We start from the raw sequence: 18072 nt of genomic DNA, 5'->3' as shown, positions 1-18072 counted from the left end.
AACAAGGACGGATTCAGATGCTACCAGTGGGTTAGCACCTACCCCCTTTAGCTACTATGATGTTTAATGCCACTTTCTTTCTCTTTGCTGAAAGCCTATTTGTTCAATTGCACTTTCTTGTTTCTCATCTAGTTAAAGCCCATCATTCCGCTTCACAGCTGGCAGAAGTGGTTCCCATTTCAAAATTACAGTGCGCTCACTCACGGGAGTTCAGGGTGAAAGCAGGATTGGACAGGGAAATCTCCTGGTCCCCGATCATTTTTAAAAAATATTTTTATACTTGCCATTTTTAATCACTGTAAACTACGTATTTCACAGCCTTTTCTTGCTCAAAGTCCTCCCAAGCATCTACTCCCCATCTGAAAGCTGCACGAAGTGAGCTCAAGCCCTGGCAAAACCTTATTCTTAACAGCAACTTGGTCATAAGGTGCACCAGAAGGGCAGTCTTTAATTAATGATTTTGGAGCCATTCCCTCCACAGCGCATCACTTTGCACCTTCATGAAACTGGAAAGAGCCCCATGTGCATCCGAGCCCGGCTCTCTTGGCATGCTTCGAGAGGAAACCTGTCCCTGCGCTCCCTTCCCACTAGGTCAGCTTTGACGGCTTCCCCTTCAAGGGCCTTTCTCACTCCATTTACAACATCAGTCATCAGGCATGACAGCAGTACTTGCCCTTGTCCTGCCTCAGGATTTTCCAGCAGTGGAGAGGAGCTGTTAAAGAGGTTTGCAGTTAGTTAACAGTGCATAAACCGACAGAACAGATGCCTTTAAGTACACAGAGATGCTTAGTGCGAAAACCTGAGCATGCTCAGTGTTACATTCTCAATTTTACCAGCCAATAAAAGCCAGATTCCTAGTTATTAAAGCTGTATTTTCTCCTCAAGGAGAGCCTTTGCCATACTATGCTTCTCCATTACAAGTTAATTTAATCACACGGTACTTAAAATCGTTTCTATGAAGAGAGGAAAATGAGTACGTCAATACCTTTACCTTGCTGAAGAATACAAAAGGCTGAACTGGTTTTGCTCATAAAAAACCCCACCACCCAGAAAGGGGAGGAAAAAAAAAAAAAAAGAGCCCAGCTATGAAAGGTTTCAACTACTGGAACAAATTGCCCAGGGAAGCCGTGGCTGCCCCATCCCTGGAGGTGTTCAAGGCCAGGTTGGACGGGGCTTGGAGCAGCCTGGGCTGGTGGGAGGTGTCCCTGCCCAGGGCAGGGGGGTGGGACTGGATGAGCTTTAAGGTCTCTTCCCACCTAAACCATCCTATGATTCTATGAGTCTCTGATTCTAAGAGAAGGGTGGTATTCCCAGGCCCATATGGGAGATGGGACACAAGCAGGAGATCCAGTCAATGCCCGCCAAAGCCCAGCCTCCGCAATGCCTGGCAGGTCTCTCCCTACCATTTGCCATCTGCCCGGTCTCCACCAAACAGCTGCCCAGCTGGACACGCTGGGAGACGCAGACTGACCCATCCACGCTAAAGGCTGCATCCGGCCACAGCATCCCAGCTCCCACCTGGGGCCCACTCATGGCCAGCGTGACCCAAGCAGGACGGCTAAAGCACACCTTCCCTCTTCCTCCTGGAAGAGGGCTCGTCCCACAGCACGGCCAGGGAGCAGGCTGCCTCTCCAGCCACGCATGCCGCGTTGCTGGCTGCAAAAGTACAGCCAGGCAGGCGTGCCTGGGGAGAAGCGTTGACCCTTCAAAACAGGGACACACCACACCAACCACCTGGTCACCACCACCCATCTCCTTGTCCCCCGTGACACAGAAATCACCCCTTTTTAGGGTGATTAGGGCACCTTGCGCAGGGACAGAGCTGCGCGCAAGCGAAGAACCGGCCGGAGGAAGCAATGGGTACCATCTCACACCCACGTTATGGGATGGACTTCGCAGAGACATTATAATGACGGATCAAAGCCCTCTCCTCCGTTTGCTTTTATTTAAGGATGCTGCAGTAGGATTATTGGGCTGGAGAAATACTACTGAGAATTTATCAAGGCAGTTTTATACAAATGGCATTTCCTCACCAGGAATTATTGGTCTGCCCCCCCCCTCCTCCCAGTTTTCTAATTAAGAAAAGAAAAAGATACACAGAGCAGGAAGTGAGCAAGTCAGAGAGCTGGGTGATAAGCGCAGATAAGATGAACAAGAAAAAGCAAGTCTCCTGTATGAAGACAGATTTAAAGAAAGGAGTTGTTTGCCTCGGGAATCCTGCTAACGCTATGAAAAGCTCTTACTGCCGGAGTCAGAAGCCCTGAACATTGCTCCTCTGGTCACAATCCCTGGGTACCCTCCGCTTCCCAGAACGCAGGCTACAGCCACCGCTCACAAATCTGAAGTAAAAAATTGAAAACATGATGTTTGTAATGCAGAGTACCTTGTTGCAGGCCATTTGGCGGATAGCTAAGTCGAAACAGATGTGCGTTCATGGTCATTGAAGTTTAGCCGAAGCATGAATTAGTCACCCAACATCTGTACTCCTGTGTTTCACACTGCTCCAAACCAGATCTCTGAGACGTTTGATAAAGGGGCTGTCAAAACACAGGCTGACTTGGTATCTACTCGGCTTATCCCAGATAGCTCCTAACTGTAGTTTTGCTTTTTTTTTTTTTAAATATGCAGGCTTAAAAAAAATTTAGTGTGGGCACAAAATATTACTCAGCGGCATGCTTCTTCACCCTCTCTTTCTAAATGGTAGTAGTTTCAACAGAAAACTCAAGAGCATCCACCTGCCCTTACTCAGTTAATTTTCTCCCTGTGGCAAGTCATATCCTTGCACATGTACAATTATTCAGAGCAACCAGGCATTGTGAAATCCCCTTGGCAAGAAGGGGAAACAGATGGTTCTAGAGAAAATATTAGGCTTTGGGTCACTGATTTAGGTCATAAAGAATAGGAGAGTCCCATCACACTTTGGACCAACTCTACAGTCTTAAAAGGATTCGAGCACTGGAAGTCTCAGCCAGAAAAAAGACACCCACTAAATCAGATTAATAAGTCACTTGAACTTTATTTGCCATGTTCTTCCCTTTCAAACATTCTAATAAAGTTGGTTTTGGTTTGTTGGTTTTGGGTTTGTTTCTTTTTCCTATTTTTTTAGATCAAGTCCCATATTACGTTGAACAGGAGGAAAAAAGGCCTAGAGGCTTGCATCTGAGCAATCCACCTTTCCGGCCTTCCCATCCAGCTCTCCATGTACCAAAAACATTGTTCCCTCAGAGGGCAGGAGATAAGGAACATGGAACTTTTCTGGAGAGTTCCGATGGGTGGGGAAAGGCTGGAGCTTCGGAAGACCCACCGGCCTTGGCCATGTGCCACGAGCCTTCATCGAGCAGCAGCAGCATCCCCCAGCTCTATGTTGGACTTTCTCCAGCATTTTGGGGTGCAGCCATTAAGCAAGACTCACGCACCCTCACAAGCTTTCCTACGGGAACCACTTCACAATGAGCCTTATTAACACCAGTCTCCGAAATTATGGAGGGCTAGAAAATGCTTGGCTGCGCCGTGCTGGTTACACACACACAATCAGAGCCTGGCACGCCAAATATCTCTGAGAAGAAGCTGCTATAAAATTAACAGCATTTCTTTACTTGCACAATCCAAAATAAACAGCTGGGTCCCCAGAGACCCTCTTCCTCTGCGTTTGCATGGGGTCCCGGCCCATGGTCAGCACACTGCTGCCGGCGCAGCGGTAGGAATATTCCCAGACAAATCATTCATACTATTCTCTAACGAGAAGCAAGGCTACCAGAGCGCCAGCCCTCCCTCCGAACCCAACTTTGTTAGCTTTTCATTAAGGTGTCTCAATTGCATTTCCCATCCCGGCCATCAACAATAAAAGCAAACGCGGTAGCTGATTCACGGCCTGCCAGGTTAGCCGCCCCGGCCAACCCCGCCTGCCGTGGCGTGGCGCCCTCGCCATCGCTCCCCCGACGCCTCTCCCGTCAGATTTATCACGGTACCACTGGGCAGGGGGAGGGCAAGCTGCTCTCGGGCTCGGCGCTCACCCTACGTGCACGGTGAAGAGCCCCAAACCACCACCCCAGGCCAGCACGGCCCTGCCCAGGGGCAGCACCCAGAGCCCTCTTCACCACTGAGGGGGCAAAGCCGCCCCGGGGCTCCCCGGGACCGGCTGCCTGAGAGCTTTCAGGTAGAGCTGGAGCGGGTCCAGAGGAGGGACACGAGGATGATCCGAGGGCTGGAGCACCTCTCCCATGAGGACAGGCTGAGAGAGAGTTGGGGATGTTCAGCCTGAAGAAAAGAAGGCTCCGGGGAGACCTTACAGCAGCCTTCCAGTATCTGAAGGGGGCCTACAAGAAAGCTGGAGAGGGACTTTTTACAAGGGCGTGCAGTGATAGGATGAGGGGTGATGGCTTCAAACTGGAAGAGGGGAGATTTAGATTAGATATCAGGAAGAAATTCTTTACCCTGAGGGCGCTGAGCCCATGGAGCAGGTTGCCCGGAGAAGCTGTGGCTGCCCCATCCCTGGAGGTGTTCAAGGCCGGGTTGGACAGGACTTGGAGCAACCGGGGCTGGTGGGAGGTGTCCCCGCCCAGGGCAGGGGGGGTGGAACTAGATGATCTTTAAGGTCCCTTCCCACCTAAACCATTCCATGATTCTAACCAGCAAAGCCAGATCCCAACTGGGGGTCTCCTGAAGTCGCAGCTGTGCCCCTTCCCTTTGTGGACAAACTCCCGGGGCCTCTAGCAGCTGGTTTTGCACGGTCATGGAGAGACTGAATGGTCCCTTAGAGGCAAACTCAGTTTAGATGCACCTCCCGTCCAAGGGATGTTGGTCCAGCCTTTCTTCCAACACTTGGTGGTGTGAAACACCAGGAGGGAAGCTGTGGCCCACAGCAGGGCTGGGAAGGTTGCAGAGATATTTGCTTCCCTGCGGGGCATGGGAGCTCTAGGTTTTACAAATTGATCGGAGAAAGCTCCTGCTGCCAGCTCGTGCTCCAGCCCCCCAGCTCAGGAGCTGCCAGATGGGGAGAAAACAGCCTTTTAGACTCTGCTCTGACCTTTCCCTGGCAGCAACGCTCCTTCGGGCTGGCTGGTCGCTGCATGCAGAGCGAGCCGGAGAGCTGCTCTGCGTTTCAACAACGCACGACTTTTCCACTTGCAGCAGCCTCCCCAAAGTCCCGTCTCCATTTGGGCACTTCGCCCTTGAAACACCCACTGTATGACCCTTCCTGTTATTTTCCTCCGCTTTTGTATCTCACACGGGTTTATGACCATCTGCAATGAGCACCATTATTTTTCAGAGTACTGAAAAAACACTGCCAGCCCAGACACTTCCATTACAGAAGAAGGATTGGGCAAGGAAGGAAATGGCCTGGGCTCACGAGGAACGAGGGGCCACACAAAGAGAGACTTTCCATAGGGATTTCTTTTCCCCCAGCGTCTGACAGAAAGCCTGTACGGAGCAGCTGTAACGTAACACAGCAGTGTTCACACGGGGACAGCCACCACCCGACGCGACGGTGCCCACCCCACTGCGACATCAGCTTCGCGATAAACATCATTACTGTGAATTTACCGCCAGCTTGTACCGCAGAGGGTGTCCCCATGGCTGTGTCACTGGTGTGCGGGCGGTGGGAGCAGCACCCTCTCCCCACGGGGTGGCTGGTCGCTGGCTGGGGGGGGGGGCAGTGGGAAGTCTGCTCTTCACGCGGCTGCTTTCCCACGTGCTGTGGGGACACAACCCAGCAGCGTGTGGCAACACCACGGGGAATCCCACACAGCCCTTCCCCGCCCCACAGTCAGGGCTAGACAGAGAGGGGCTTTTCCTAGCCAAAGGCACCTCAAAACCCCCCTTTGCCGGTGCCCGGGGCAGGAGAAAGATGGTCTCTCTTCAGCCAGAGGGGCCAAAAACTTTGACAAAGCAGCACCTAGTAGCCACGGGAAGGCACAGGCAGCCCGCAAGCTAGGGAAACAGAGCCTCAAAGCCAGCCAGCTACTCACTCCCCTGCCAGCGTCCCTGGGGAAAAGACAGAACCCCCCCCAAAAAAAGGCCCCAGGTGAGAGGACAGGCTCTCCGAGCCAACAAGTCAATGGCTGTTTCAAGCGATGCGCCCTATGCTCCCACCCCGAGGTCAGACCCGAAGTCACAGCACCCCTTCCTCAGTTTCTCTTCGCTTCGGAGTCCCCCGCGAGCAATACCCATCCTTCGCTGGATGGCATCCTTCCCTTCTGCTGCCCCATCTCCGGAGGGCTAGCACACCTCTCTCCTCTCCTCCCGACCCTCCCCGGCCCTGCCGAAGCCTCTACACCTGCGCCCCGTTGAAAGCAGCAATCCACTTCACAGCGGGGCAGCTCCAGCAAAGCCTCTACTGGGAAAAGACATGACTGTAGGAAAAGGGAAAAAAAAAAAAAAAAAACAAAACAAGAAAAAGCCCAAACAAATTGTCTGATCTCTGACCATCAATCAGTAAACCAGCCAAGAGCCCGAGTCCAGCTTTCTACAGCCAAGGGACACAAAAGGGATGCCAGCAGCCCTGCAAGGGACAGGGCGACTGGGGGTTTGTCTAGGCAGCTCCACTGGCTTCGCTTCTGCTTGTGACGCTGACCCGTGGCACAGCTTTGGTAAGAAGCAGCTCTTGCCAGCTGTGATTTTTACCCATCAAAGCAGGAGAAGGACCCTGCCGCTGCGCCGCCTGCGCACCCGTGCCTGTGGAGGAAAGCCACCGCATCCAAATACCGTGTTGCCGCTCAGGGCCGCGCAGCGTGACGGCTCTTTAAACACAGCTTGGAAAACCCTTGGCTGGCAGCCCGGCTCCGGCTCTGCCTGGCTCCTTCTGCCTTCCGCCCAGCTCTGCCACTCCAAAAACAGGCGCAGCCTTGTTGGCATCCCCTGCCCATGCCCCTCCAGATCTCCACATCAGGAAAATGATTTCCAGGCCATCAGCATCCTGATTGCATCAGTACAAGAAAAAAAAAAAAAAAAAAAAAAAACCAACCAAAAAAACCCCCATCGAAACCTTTCCAAATATAGTCAGAGGCACAAGCCCTCCGTGAAGCCAATCAAGTAAAATACACATCAGGCCACCCTGTTTTCTGTAAAGGACATTAAAAAGTTAGAACAATTATCAGTCTGCAACTGATTTTTCCAAGTATCCTATCTCTTCAATGAAGCATCCAATCTCCTCCCACAATCTCCCCAGCAACTTTCCAAAATAAACAGATAAATAAGAGAAAATAAAACATCCCCGATATAAAATTTCAGCCAGATTGGACGAATTTGGGGGCTGCCTGTAGAGACTGATCTTGGAAGCGTTTGTCAGGGAGATTCCAGCCTTGCGTTTTAACGCGTGGAGACCAAGTGGCAAGTCGTCCCTCTCCCCCATGATTCAAGATCTCAGCGAGCAAAATGCCGGGGAACAAGAAGCAAGGGAGAAATATTACGTTTCTTTTGGGGTTGTATTTTTATAATTTTTTTTTTTATTTTATTTTACATCTCCTCTTCTACTCACTGCTGTTTCCAGACCATTTCTCTATCCCTACCACCTGGTTTTGGTCTCTTCTTTACCAAGCAGCATCAGGCTCTTCCCCATTATCCCTCCGGGGCTGTTAATGCCTTCCTCTGCCTGCGGATCTCGCTTGCTGCTTTAAGCACGGTCCCTCTGCCTGGTCTCCGTGAGCCGGCTTCGCAGGCTGCCTCGCCGACAGACTCCCTCTGCGATCTCAGGGCAGCCCTTCACCTCCCTGCGCTCTGCCTCTCCCTCCGTAAAACGGGATGAGCACCTCCCGTGAGCGTCGGGAGAATAAACCTGAGGCTCCCGGGCAGCCTGGGGAGGAAGCATCTGCCCGGAGATGCCCCACAGGGGCCGGGAGAGAGGAATTAGCAGGCGTGTTGCCTTCCTCTCTGCCTGCCTGTGTCCCCTCTTCCCCCCGGGCCCATTTTTGTAGCTGTTGGGTGGGTCCCCGGGATGCTTTCCTGGGCTCTGCGGGAGGAAGGAGCAGAAGAGACAAATCCCCAGCCCCAGCTCCCCGCGTCCATCCAGGCATGAAGGGGTGGGAGACGTCCCTGGGAAGGTGTGTGGAAAAAAGGCAGAGGGGAACGCAGGTTGTGGAGCTGGGCGATTCGGACAGGGTCCTAAACGGGAGCTGGGCAGGCTAGTTTGGGCTGGAGGCCCACCCTGGCATGCTCCATCCATCAGGGAGGTGCCTAGCCCTGGCTGGCCAAGGGTGGTAGCACCTTCCAGGGGAGTCCCCGTCCAGAGAGGTACAGCTCTCGCACCGCTGACTCTAGAGGGAGCTGAACGCGAGTGCCGAGCAGATGCCCAGTTTTTAGACCGCCAGATCTCAGGAAAGGGAGTGCAAGCCCAGGTGTGTGCCGGGCCTTTGGTTGCCTATCTCAAAAGCGGGGTGAACCACCCCCTCCCCTCCTCCCCACTCTCCCCCGCCTTCTCTGTCTCTTTGCTGCAGCAAATCTCATTTCTATTTGTAGCCAGGTTTCCTTCGGAAGCCAGGCGTATGAAATCACAGTTTCCATGTCTGTCTGTCTGTTCACATCGCTCCCCCCCAACTGCAGCAAAAATCACCAGAGGGATAGAGATAGTGGAGAAAGCCAAGTTCCTACAAGCTTCCTGAAAACAGCTGGGGGGAGATACCACTCACACCCTCGGCAAGGGAACGATGGGGCAGTGAGCTCGGCCCACGTTGGGTGCCAGCGACCCGGCGGCACAGCTCCCTGAGCACCTTGCAGCAGACCCAGCTGCAGACGGGATTTGCACCGATGTCCGTGAGCCGGGAGCACGTGCCGATCACGGCACCCTGAGCTCGAAGGGAGCTCGCAAGGAGAGCCCGCATCCGGTGCCGTTTGTGGTGTCTACGACCAACCTGTTGGTTGGCTGTCCGGTGATGCTCCTGCCTTGAGGGATGCTGGGCTTTATTATAGGATCTGAGTTTCATTAGGATGCTGAAGAACAGTGGCTTTTCCCCGGTAAGCCAGCACGACTGTATCCCCCCCCGAAAACACTGCAGAAAACTAAACTCTGTCCTAGATGCAACACCGGAAAATTGCAACCCTGACAGCCCTGAGCAGATCAGGACACTGCCCAAACAGGCAGAGAAATGGCTGTGCCTGTATGGCATCATGCGAGGTCCCAAAAGCAAGGACACGAGCCAAGTTCGTGTCGTCCCGGGTACAGCAGTGCCAGGCGAGCAAACTAGGTGCAGCCTGAGCAGCTGCAGGATGGTGAATATTTAAGTCTGAGGAGCAATTCACAGTGAAAGTGGGGGAGAGAGAAGCAAGCAAAGTTTCATCAGCTTAAAAGCGTGCTCCTTGGTGTTGGCATTCCAGGGACGCCAGGCACGAAGAGAACAGCCAATCTCCTCCAATATCTTGGACACAAACCCTGGTACAGGGGAAGCTCCGAGCACCGCGGCTCCCCAGCTACTGGCTTAGGAGTTGTTTATGCCTCCAGAGAAACAAGAGCTGGTGGGGTCTAAGAGGAGTCAGGCAACGCATCAACTTTCCTGGGGAGACAGCGGTGGGGGTTCATGGCTTGGCTGGTAGGCTACGGCTCTAGAAATGCCAGATTATTTCCCTATTTGGGCTAAACGCCTCTGCTGGAAAAGGGGCAAAGCTGCTATTGAAGAACCAATCGGAAGGAAAAGGGGAGAAAGAAACATTTATCAGATCCACCAAGGGAAACGCAAATGCCTTTCTTTGGTGATGTCCACTGCCTCAGCCAAAGCCAAACGGCACGGTGCTTTTTTTTTTTTTTCTGGCCACTGTCATCGCATCAACATGCAAGTGTCCCAGCTTCCCTATTCTCAATAAAAGTGCACCTCTTCTCTTCGTGGTGGTGAGAAAAAGCACACGGATGCCAAGGCAGGTGTCGGGAGAGGGCACAGAGAACCCCAGCCGCTCGCAACCCCCGTTTCCAGCGCCCGACAGGCGGATTCCCACCGCCTGGGACTGGAGGCACGGCTCCCCGCCAAGCGCCAGCGAAGAGGAGCCCTGAAATCAAACCGCTCGCACCCACACGCCCCGTGACCTTGTGGTTTTACTACAGCTTTCATTTGTAGGCTCCAATTCTCCCCAGCGCCCGGAGCTCTGCGTTTCCCACATCGCTTGGGCCGTTCGCTTTCCCCGCGGGGAGACGGCGGCGAGCGTGGGGTGCGGTGGCTTCGCCTGGCGCGGCGGGGAAGGGATGCAACAAGGCGACGATGGGAGAATTAAAACTCGAGATGACGGCAGAGCCCCAGCCATGCTTCCACCTAGACAAAAGCCTACGTGATGAGCGCTGCTTAACGCCAGCCCTCCCCGGCACACGCCGGGAGCCAAGGGGAAAACGGGAATTTCATCCCGGCGGCTGCAGGTGCCTCCCACCGCTCCCCTCCCGAACCCCCTTTCAAGGCACAAATCCCCCGGGGGGGCCGGAGGAAAAGCAGCCCTGCCTGGGGAGGGCAGCGACACCCCCGCCGGGCGGAGGCACACACACCCCCCTCCCCCCCTTCCGCCGCAGCCGCCTCTCCCGTCGCGACATGTCGCGATTGGCCGGCGGGGGGGTGAGGGCGAGCCCCATCGCCTGCCTGAAGGTGCCACGGCTGGATTGCCAAAAGCAGGGAGGAGAGCATCCTACCCCCGCCTCCCCCACGGCTCCGGTCCCGTCCCCCCCCCTCCCCACGCCCCCCCCATCCTCCCCCGGCGCTGGGGACCCCCCGGGGGTAGAAACCAGCGGCGGGAGGGGACCGGCCGCGCTGGGCAGGGCTTGGGGAGGGGGATGTGGGTCGGTCGTGGTCCTACCTGGCCGGGGGGGGCAGGAACGGGAGGCGCCGGGGGCGGCTCAGCATCGGCGGGGCATCGCGGCGGGGCGGGTGGCGGAGCCCCGGTGCGCGGCTGCGGCGCGGCGCGGCGGCGGGCGGGAGGGAGGGAGGGAGGGAGGGGAGGGAGGGATGGAGGAAGCGCACACACACGCACACGGAGCCCCGGGGATGCGCTCAGCCCGCCCGCCCCGCAGGCAGCCTCAGCCTCAGCCTCAGCCTCAGCCTCCCCTCCCTCCGCATCCCTCCGCCGCGCTGCGCGGGCAGCGAGAAAGCCGCCGTCCCTCCTCCGCGCTGGCGGCTTCAGCCCTCCTCCTCCTCCTCTTCCTCCTCCTCCTGCTGCTGCTGATGGAAATATTTCCCGATTTCCTCCTCGGAGCGAGGGACTTTGAAAGGCAGGGCTGGTTGCGGACCCACCCCCAGCAGCCCTGCCCGCCCTGCCTGGGGCAGCCCCCAGCCCTGCCCTGCCCGTCCCCAGCCCTGCCCGCCCTGCCCTCCCTGCCTGCCCTGCCCTGCCCGCCCCCATCCGTGCCCTGCCTCTCCCCTGCCCTCCCCGACTGTCCCCCGTCCTGCCCTGCCTGCCTCCAGCCTCATCTGCCCTGCCTGGGACAGTCCCCATCCATGTCCTACCTGTCCCCAGGCGTGCCCACCCTGCCTGGGACAGTCCCCCATCCACGCTTTGCTTGTCCCCTGCCCTGCCCGCCATGCCCCAGCTCCCAGTCAGCTCCCAGTCCTGCCCACCGTGGCTCATCGCATCCCCCCTCCGGTTGCCCCGCAGCCTTGCCAAGGCAAGCCCGGTGCCGTCTGTACCCTGCAGGGGGTCCTGGGAGAGATGGCGAGAAGGGACGCAGGACATAGGGTGCAAGGAGTGCCTTGCTGTGTCTGTCACCGTGCCCCACCGTGTCCCCCATGGCTGCTCTGGGGAGGCGGGAGGCCAGGAGCATCCCAGGGGGCCCTGGGTTGAGGTTCACTCCCCTCTCACATCACCAATAACCTAAACAACCAAACCCTGGCGGTTTGCAGCGGACAGAGGCGTACGTGGGGTGACAGGCGAGGGGCATATGGGTCATCTAGGGCTCTCCTGGGAACTGCCCCCGCACCTGGCTATGTCCAGGTCAGCCCCTGAACCCACAGAGCCTCCTGTCCCCACGGGAGGGTCATCGGGGTTGGGCAGGTCCTGCAGGAAGCCGGCAGCCTGGCGCAGAAGGACTTGCTGCACCTCAGGCTGGCCCAAGTGTCCTTCCTGTGGGCAATTCCCCTTTCACCACGCCTGAACGACTCCTCCACCCTTCGCTGGCTCCAGCAAGGAGCGGATGAACCCATTGTCCCACCCTCCAGGCAAAACTCTGTGGCTTTAGGAACTTAAAATAGGACCAAATCTAATAACTCACACGCTGGTAGTTGCAAGTACCCGGCGACCTTGAGCAGCCCTCTACGCCCAGATCTTCAGGTGCAACGAGAACCGGGGAGAAGCAGAGCCGTTATTTTAGCTCCTGCACCCTCTTACACCTGCTCCCTCTTACCTTCTCAGCTGTGCCTGTGATTTTTGTCACCACTGGCAAGACAGCAAGCCAGAATTTTACCTTTGGATTTCATTTGTGCTTTCCTTCCTTCTTTTCTTTCCTTTCCTTTTTTTTAAAAAAAAAAAAATTTACATCACCATGTCCTGTTATTTAGTTTTTGTCTCACTTTAAGAGCTTATTGCCTACACAGGGCATTTCCACACAAGAAAAAAATACCCAAATGGGTTTTTGTGTCCAGTAGCTAACTGTGGTTGTCTGTCTCACCTCTTTTGATTTAAAACTCTTTGGAGGTTGGATGAGGTTGTACATGGCCATGTGCAGTACTTCGATGGGACTCTGTTCTCCCTGCAGGGCCTTTGATATAAAATGAGGACAACTAAACGTGCTCAGGACCCGGGCAGAGCCGTGGAGGTGTACCTACCAGCGGCATTGGGTTTGGCAGCGGCTGCAGGACGCAAGGCGGCACGGCAAACGGGGAGCGCGAGCGGGAAAAACTGGCGTGGTTGCAGCAAACCCAGTCCCTGCTGGTGCTTTTCACCCTGCGCACTGACATCTAATTGTTGCCACCCTAAGCAGTGGAGCTCGGATTTTAATTAGCTGTCAGCCATGAAGTTCTCCCTAAAGCTCCCCGTTTCCCTCAGTTACGTTGCTGACCTACTTCCCAGCTATTTCACTGAATATGGTGCACAACTCCTCTGGAGCACCGCGACGTTAACCCTGCTCATGGTTGATCCACTGGTGAGCTGCTCTCTGAAGAGCCAGGTGCGTCCCCAGCTCCTCCCGGGAAGCTGGTCCCGGTTCTCCCTGCCTCCTGCTGAGACCCTCAGAAAAGTTGCTTCAGCTGAGGGATTTTTGGGACGTTTGAGGGGAGCTGAAGAAAACAAGAGCCAGGCGGTGTTTGTGGTGATGCTCATTAGTCCACGCAAATGAAGCCTTTGGCTTAACGGCACCGGGACAGGGAAGGTGAAGCAGAGATGCGGCATTATCCCACCTGCACCTGCGAGCAGCTTCCATCTGCTTGGCAAGTGACTGGTTAGGAGGGATGTGAGGCTGGGAGATGTCTCCCTCTCCCTGGTCCATCACACACCCCTTTCCAGGCACATTCAGACCTTCACCTTCCACAGCCTCCAAGAGAAAGGTGGAGTTGGGCTCCGAAAGAAAGAGTGGAAGTCAGGGAGTAGGGGAGACAGGGAGCCCAAACGGTGAGAGCAGATGCTGTGTTTTAGGACGGGTCCAGCCTGCGGTGGCCCTGGTTCACACTGCTTTTTCTCAGCCGACGCAGCTGAAGCAGTGGAACGGGGCTGTGAAGTCCACCCATGCTGGACAAGCTGGAGGGAGCGCTCCCCCGGTCTGCCCAGTGCTCCAGGCAACAAACACAACGAGGTGGCTCGTGTGCTGACACAGCGCGTTCGCCGCGGTGCGGGGCACGTCCGTGCTGCATCACCACTGCAGCCGGGCTGCGCTGGGAGAGGCAGCGCTTTGCTCCAGCTGCCTCTCCTTCCCCGTCTCTCTCTTTGCAGTCGGGCGAGCGAACACCTACCATTGCGAACGCGCTTACAACCACTAATTAGCAGTCTCAAAAATCATGGAGATGCTCATGCCAATGCGAACGAGTGGTTCATTCATTCTTTCATTCATTCATGCAACACCCACAGCTCTCTCCGACAGCAGCCTGCATCTCTCTGCGGTTGCTGGAGGAGGTTTCTGGGTATTGTCTACATATGCAGAGCAGAAAGACAATTCCCTCCCACAAAGAGTGGGGTCAGTGGACTGTGGAGTTTGGAGCTCAGGACAGAACGGTGCGGGCCAATTCTCTGCTCAGTGCCTTCTGGAAAAAGACATCTGAGCTCCTGCACGTTTTAGAGGAGGGGGACACAAACCCTCAAGCATTTCTTGCTCGAAAAATTCCTGCCTTATATTCCCTTCAGGGCAAGGTCAGTCTTCAGCTCAGCCACAGCATGCTCACCTCCCAGCAGCTGTCCCACCACCCTTTCTTGGCCCTGTCTGGAACATCTCCTTGGTGGGATGCTTTGGTCTCTGCTCCAGCTTTTGCGGGTTCAGATAATGCTGGAGGATAACCAGTGAGTCCTCGCTGGTTAGTTATCTCGGGTCATGGTTTTCCTTGAGTCCCTCAGAAGATGCCAGCGAGATCCTGCGGGAGCAGATGGGATGTCACCTCTGTCTTGCCATCCATCTGTCTTTGCTCCTCACGGCAGCAGGCTTGAGCGTGCGCCCACTGAACCTTCTCTGGCTCTCCTCTGCATGTTCTTGGCAGGGACCCGGAGATCCTTGAGAGTGGTGTTTCTAAAAAAGACGCTCAGAAACATAGTTTCCAGCAATTTGAGCGTTCACTTTCACTGTCACCTTCAAACCTGCTTTTGCTGTTGGGAGGATAAATCAGGCATCAAGAAATGTGGCGGATGGAGTGGGACAGAGCAGTGAACAGGAAGGGCAATTCTGTTTGCTGGACACGATCCACTTCTTTTTGAGCTCTCCAGGCAGTGCCTCCGTAGCTGTTTCCAAGCGGCTGGTGCAGTCTGCATCCTGATGACCCCCGGGGAGGTCTGAGCGCATTGACAGTTGTCCATCGGCCAGCCAGAGCTTTTAGGTGTGGAAGGTGTCTTCTGTCCTGGGAAAACCGAGAGTGAAGGCTGTACCCCAGGGAAGAGGCAGTGCTCAGTGGGATGTTTGGGCACGCTTGTGCAAAATTGGCAGCGTGTGGTTTTCTCTCACTGCGATGCTTTGGGAACACGCAGAGGTAACTGGAGAAACCACGCTTGTGCTGCTTTCAAGCTTTCCCCCAAGACTCGCTCAATGCTGTGTTTTATGCAGGTTTAAACAATAAATCTGCAGCGCTAATTGATGAGCGTAGCATTTAACAACTTGGGAGAGAATTTTCCTGGAGGAAGCATTGGCTGGCCAAATTTTGCAGAGCACTGCGTGTGTGTGGCGGACACAAAAGAGTATTTGCCCTGGAAACCACCTGCCACGTTGGGGGTTGAAAACAGAGCTAGTTATAGGGGCTGGGCATGAGTTTCGGGAGCTTGGAAACAGGGAGAGCTGCGTGTACTTTGCAAACATCTAGTCTGCAAAACAAGCCACACACTCTTCTTTTCAAATTCTGCTTCGGAACCTCACGTTTTCTTTTTTTGAAAAAAACAACCCTGCTCTTCAGTCATCAGGAAAAATCCAATATGTGCGCAGAGTGACTTCGGCGCCTGGGCTCAACGTGAGAGAGGTAGAAGGTGCAAACTGCCTCCTTACTCTTCTCAAAGGAGTAGAAACTCAGAAGCCTTCTGACAGCTGTCATTTGTCTCCGCAGCGGTGCCTGCTAATACTAGCATGTCACTCCCGTCCCCGTTTCACAGGCAAAAACCAGTTCCTAGCCTGAGTCACTGGAAAACGAAGGGCCAGATGTCCTCTGCTGAACTGCCTGTCCCTTCGCTGTCCCTTTTACCATCCAAAAAAAAAAAAAAATGAAGCTGTGTTTTGCTGTTACAAAACTGCAGAATACAGGAACTACAAATGCAGAAGCAAGGTCAACTGAAATGCGTTCCCCAGTGAAAGCAGCAGCCGAGGGAACGCCGCTGCCCCAAGCCGAGTGTCCTGCGAGGGGCCATGGAGCTGCAGCGCGCCAGCCCTGGGGCAGCGCTACGCCCCAGCAGGCACCAGCGCTCTCCACTTGATGCTCCAGCTCTTTTCACCACCACCCGAAGACTGCCCTGGCCTAGAAAAAATTTGGCTGAAAAAAAAAAACAATCTCCCCCCCCCCACACCCTCCCCCGTCCCACCCCCAGGCCCAAATCCAGAATTAAAAAGCCACAAATGTTGTGTCCTCTGGATTTGCCTTCTGCTTTTGAAGCCTAGAGGTTTGATGTTTTCCGGTTTACTTAGTAACCAGAAATAAGTTGAAAAAATAAGAGAGATGAAATAGTGATGTGTCATCACATGACTCCAGGAGCTGGGACTTTAAGAAAGAACAAACGTGCAGACGCCATGAGAATGTGGTGAGATCTGGGAGCTGCGTCCTGCAAACTGAGGACTGTGATGCTTCCTCAGCAGCTCTGGTGTGGCGTGAGGCCGCATCCCTCATTTGATCTGCGTGCAAGGTTCCCGTCGCTCCCAGTGGGGAACACGGAGGGAATCGGATGTAGTGCGTGACTCCGGCTGCGGCCCCTAGTTGTGAAGGTAATTTGGCCTCCTCTGCACCATCTGTTTGCCAAGCCCTGAGCGAGGCTGAATATTCCAGGGAAAATAGACTTTTTTATTAAAAGTGAGAAGTGACCGACCTCAGCTGCATGAAGCACCTTATTTATATTTTATTTATATATTCCAGGTCAAGAAAGCTGCTGGAACACCTTGCAAAAACCAAGCCCATTAGGCAAAAGGATGTGAAACGACTTCTCTTAAAGGGAGACTTGTCTTCGCTGTGATGGGCTCTAATCCGAGCTGTCCTTGCAGGGCAGCCAGAAGTTTTCCGTGTCTCCTTGCTGCTTGGACTTTACCGATGTCTGCCTCAGCTCTGCCTCGTGTGACCTCCAAGTGGCCTCGCCTGGCTAGGTGGCCCTCCAGCACTGACCAGCTCTGCTGAAGGTTAACCCCTGGGTCCTGGGGACACAGCGGAGCTGAGGAGCGTGCTGCTGCCAGATGTTATCAGCACGCGGTAGTCAATTTTAGGCTAAGAGGACCCATGGGACTAGGAATTTCTGTGTTCCTCAGTCTTCCCCAAGGCACCCTGGAGAAGACATGTGCCCTTGCTCCTGGCTGGCTCTGTCCCTGGAACAGCTGAGGCAGCAGCGGGGTTCTTATCACTCCCCACGGCTTAGAGACGAATCCGATGGATGGGGGCTCCCACTGGTGCACACGCAGCTCTTGCCATTTTGGCCCAGTTTGCTCCGTTTGCGCTTCCCAAGAGGCACAGACCAAAAATGCTTGGCTGCTCTGTGCAAGCAGTGGTGAGGCGGTACCCGATGCTGCACGTCCTAAGCGTAGGAACTGCAGCCCTGGACATAAAGAAAATTCAACCGAAAAGCAGAGAAACTGAAGAAAAACAGATTTAACTTTCCAGATTACTTAATGTTTATGGGTTTGGGGTTTTTGCTAGAGATTTTGGAGAAATGAAACTGCACCATTTGTGAGACCGGATTGCCTTTCAAACTCCCCGTGCTGTCACGTGCCGGTCTGTCCCCCCCCTTGGAATTTCAGACACGGCCTGTTCGAAAGCTGCTCTGAGCTGAGTGGCTTCCTCACATCTTTCTGGATTGCGATGATGCTCTAGAACGACTGAAGATGCTCCTTTGCCACCTGCCCGGTGGTTATAAATCCCCAAGTCTCTTATAAAAATCTTCTGCTCTTACGGGAGGCTGTTCCCAGCTTCTGGCAAAACCATCCGTGTTCTGGGGCTGTTCTCCCGTGTTTGTACGTGCAGGAGGGACGGGAGGGTGTGCAGGCAGTGCCGTGGCAGGTAGGGAGGGAATGACAGAGATGGGAAGGCATCACCATACAGGGAGGGAGCAGAGATCCAGCAGTAGAACCAGTCCACTGGTGTGCAGGCAGCTGTATGTTTGGTAGACCAGTGCCTTAGCAGGGCTGATGGGAACACAGGCTTTTCCTCTTTCATTCAGCTCCTTTCCATGTGCTCCTTTCCATTAAGAAAGTTTCTGGGCCACTGCATCTCAAGACACCAGTGTGGTATTTTGGTACTTGTGCCAGGGCTGTTAACAGTATCTGGCATTTTATTTGCCATCAGTAGACTCCAGAGTTAACAGCTG

Source organism: Vanellus vanellus (genome assembly GCF_965231255.1).
Source record: "Vanellus vanellus genome assembly, chromosome: 3".
Taxonomy (NCBI): Eukaryota; Metazoa; Chordata; class Aves; order Charadriiformes; family Charadriidae; genus Vanellus; species Vanellus vanellus.
This window is presented reverse-complemented; position numbering follows the sequence as displayed.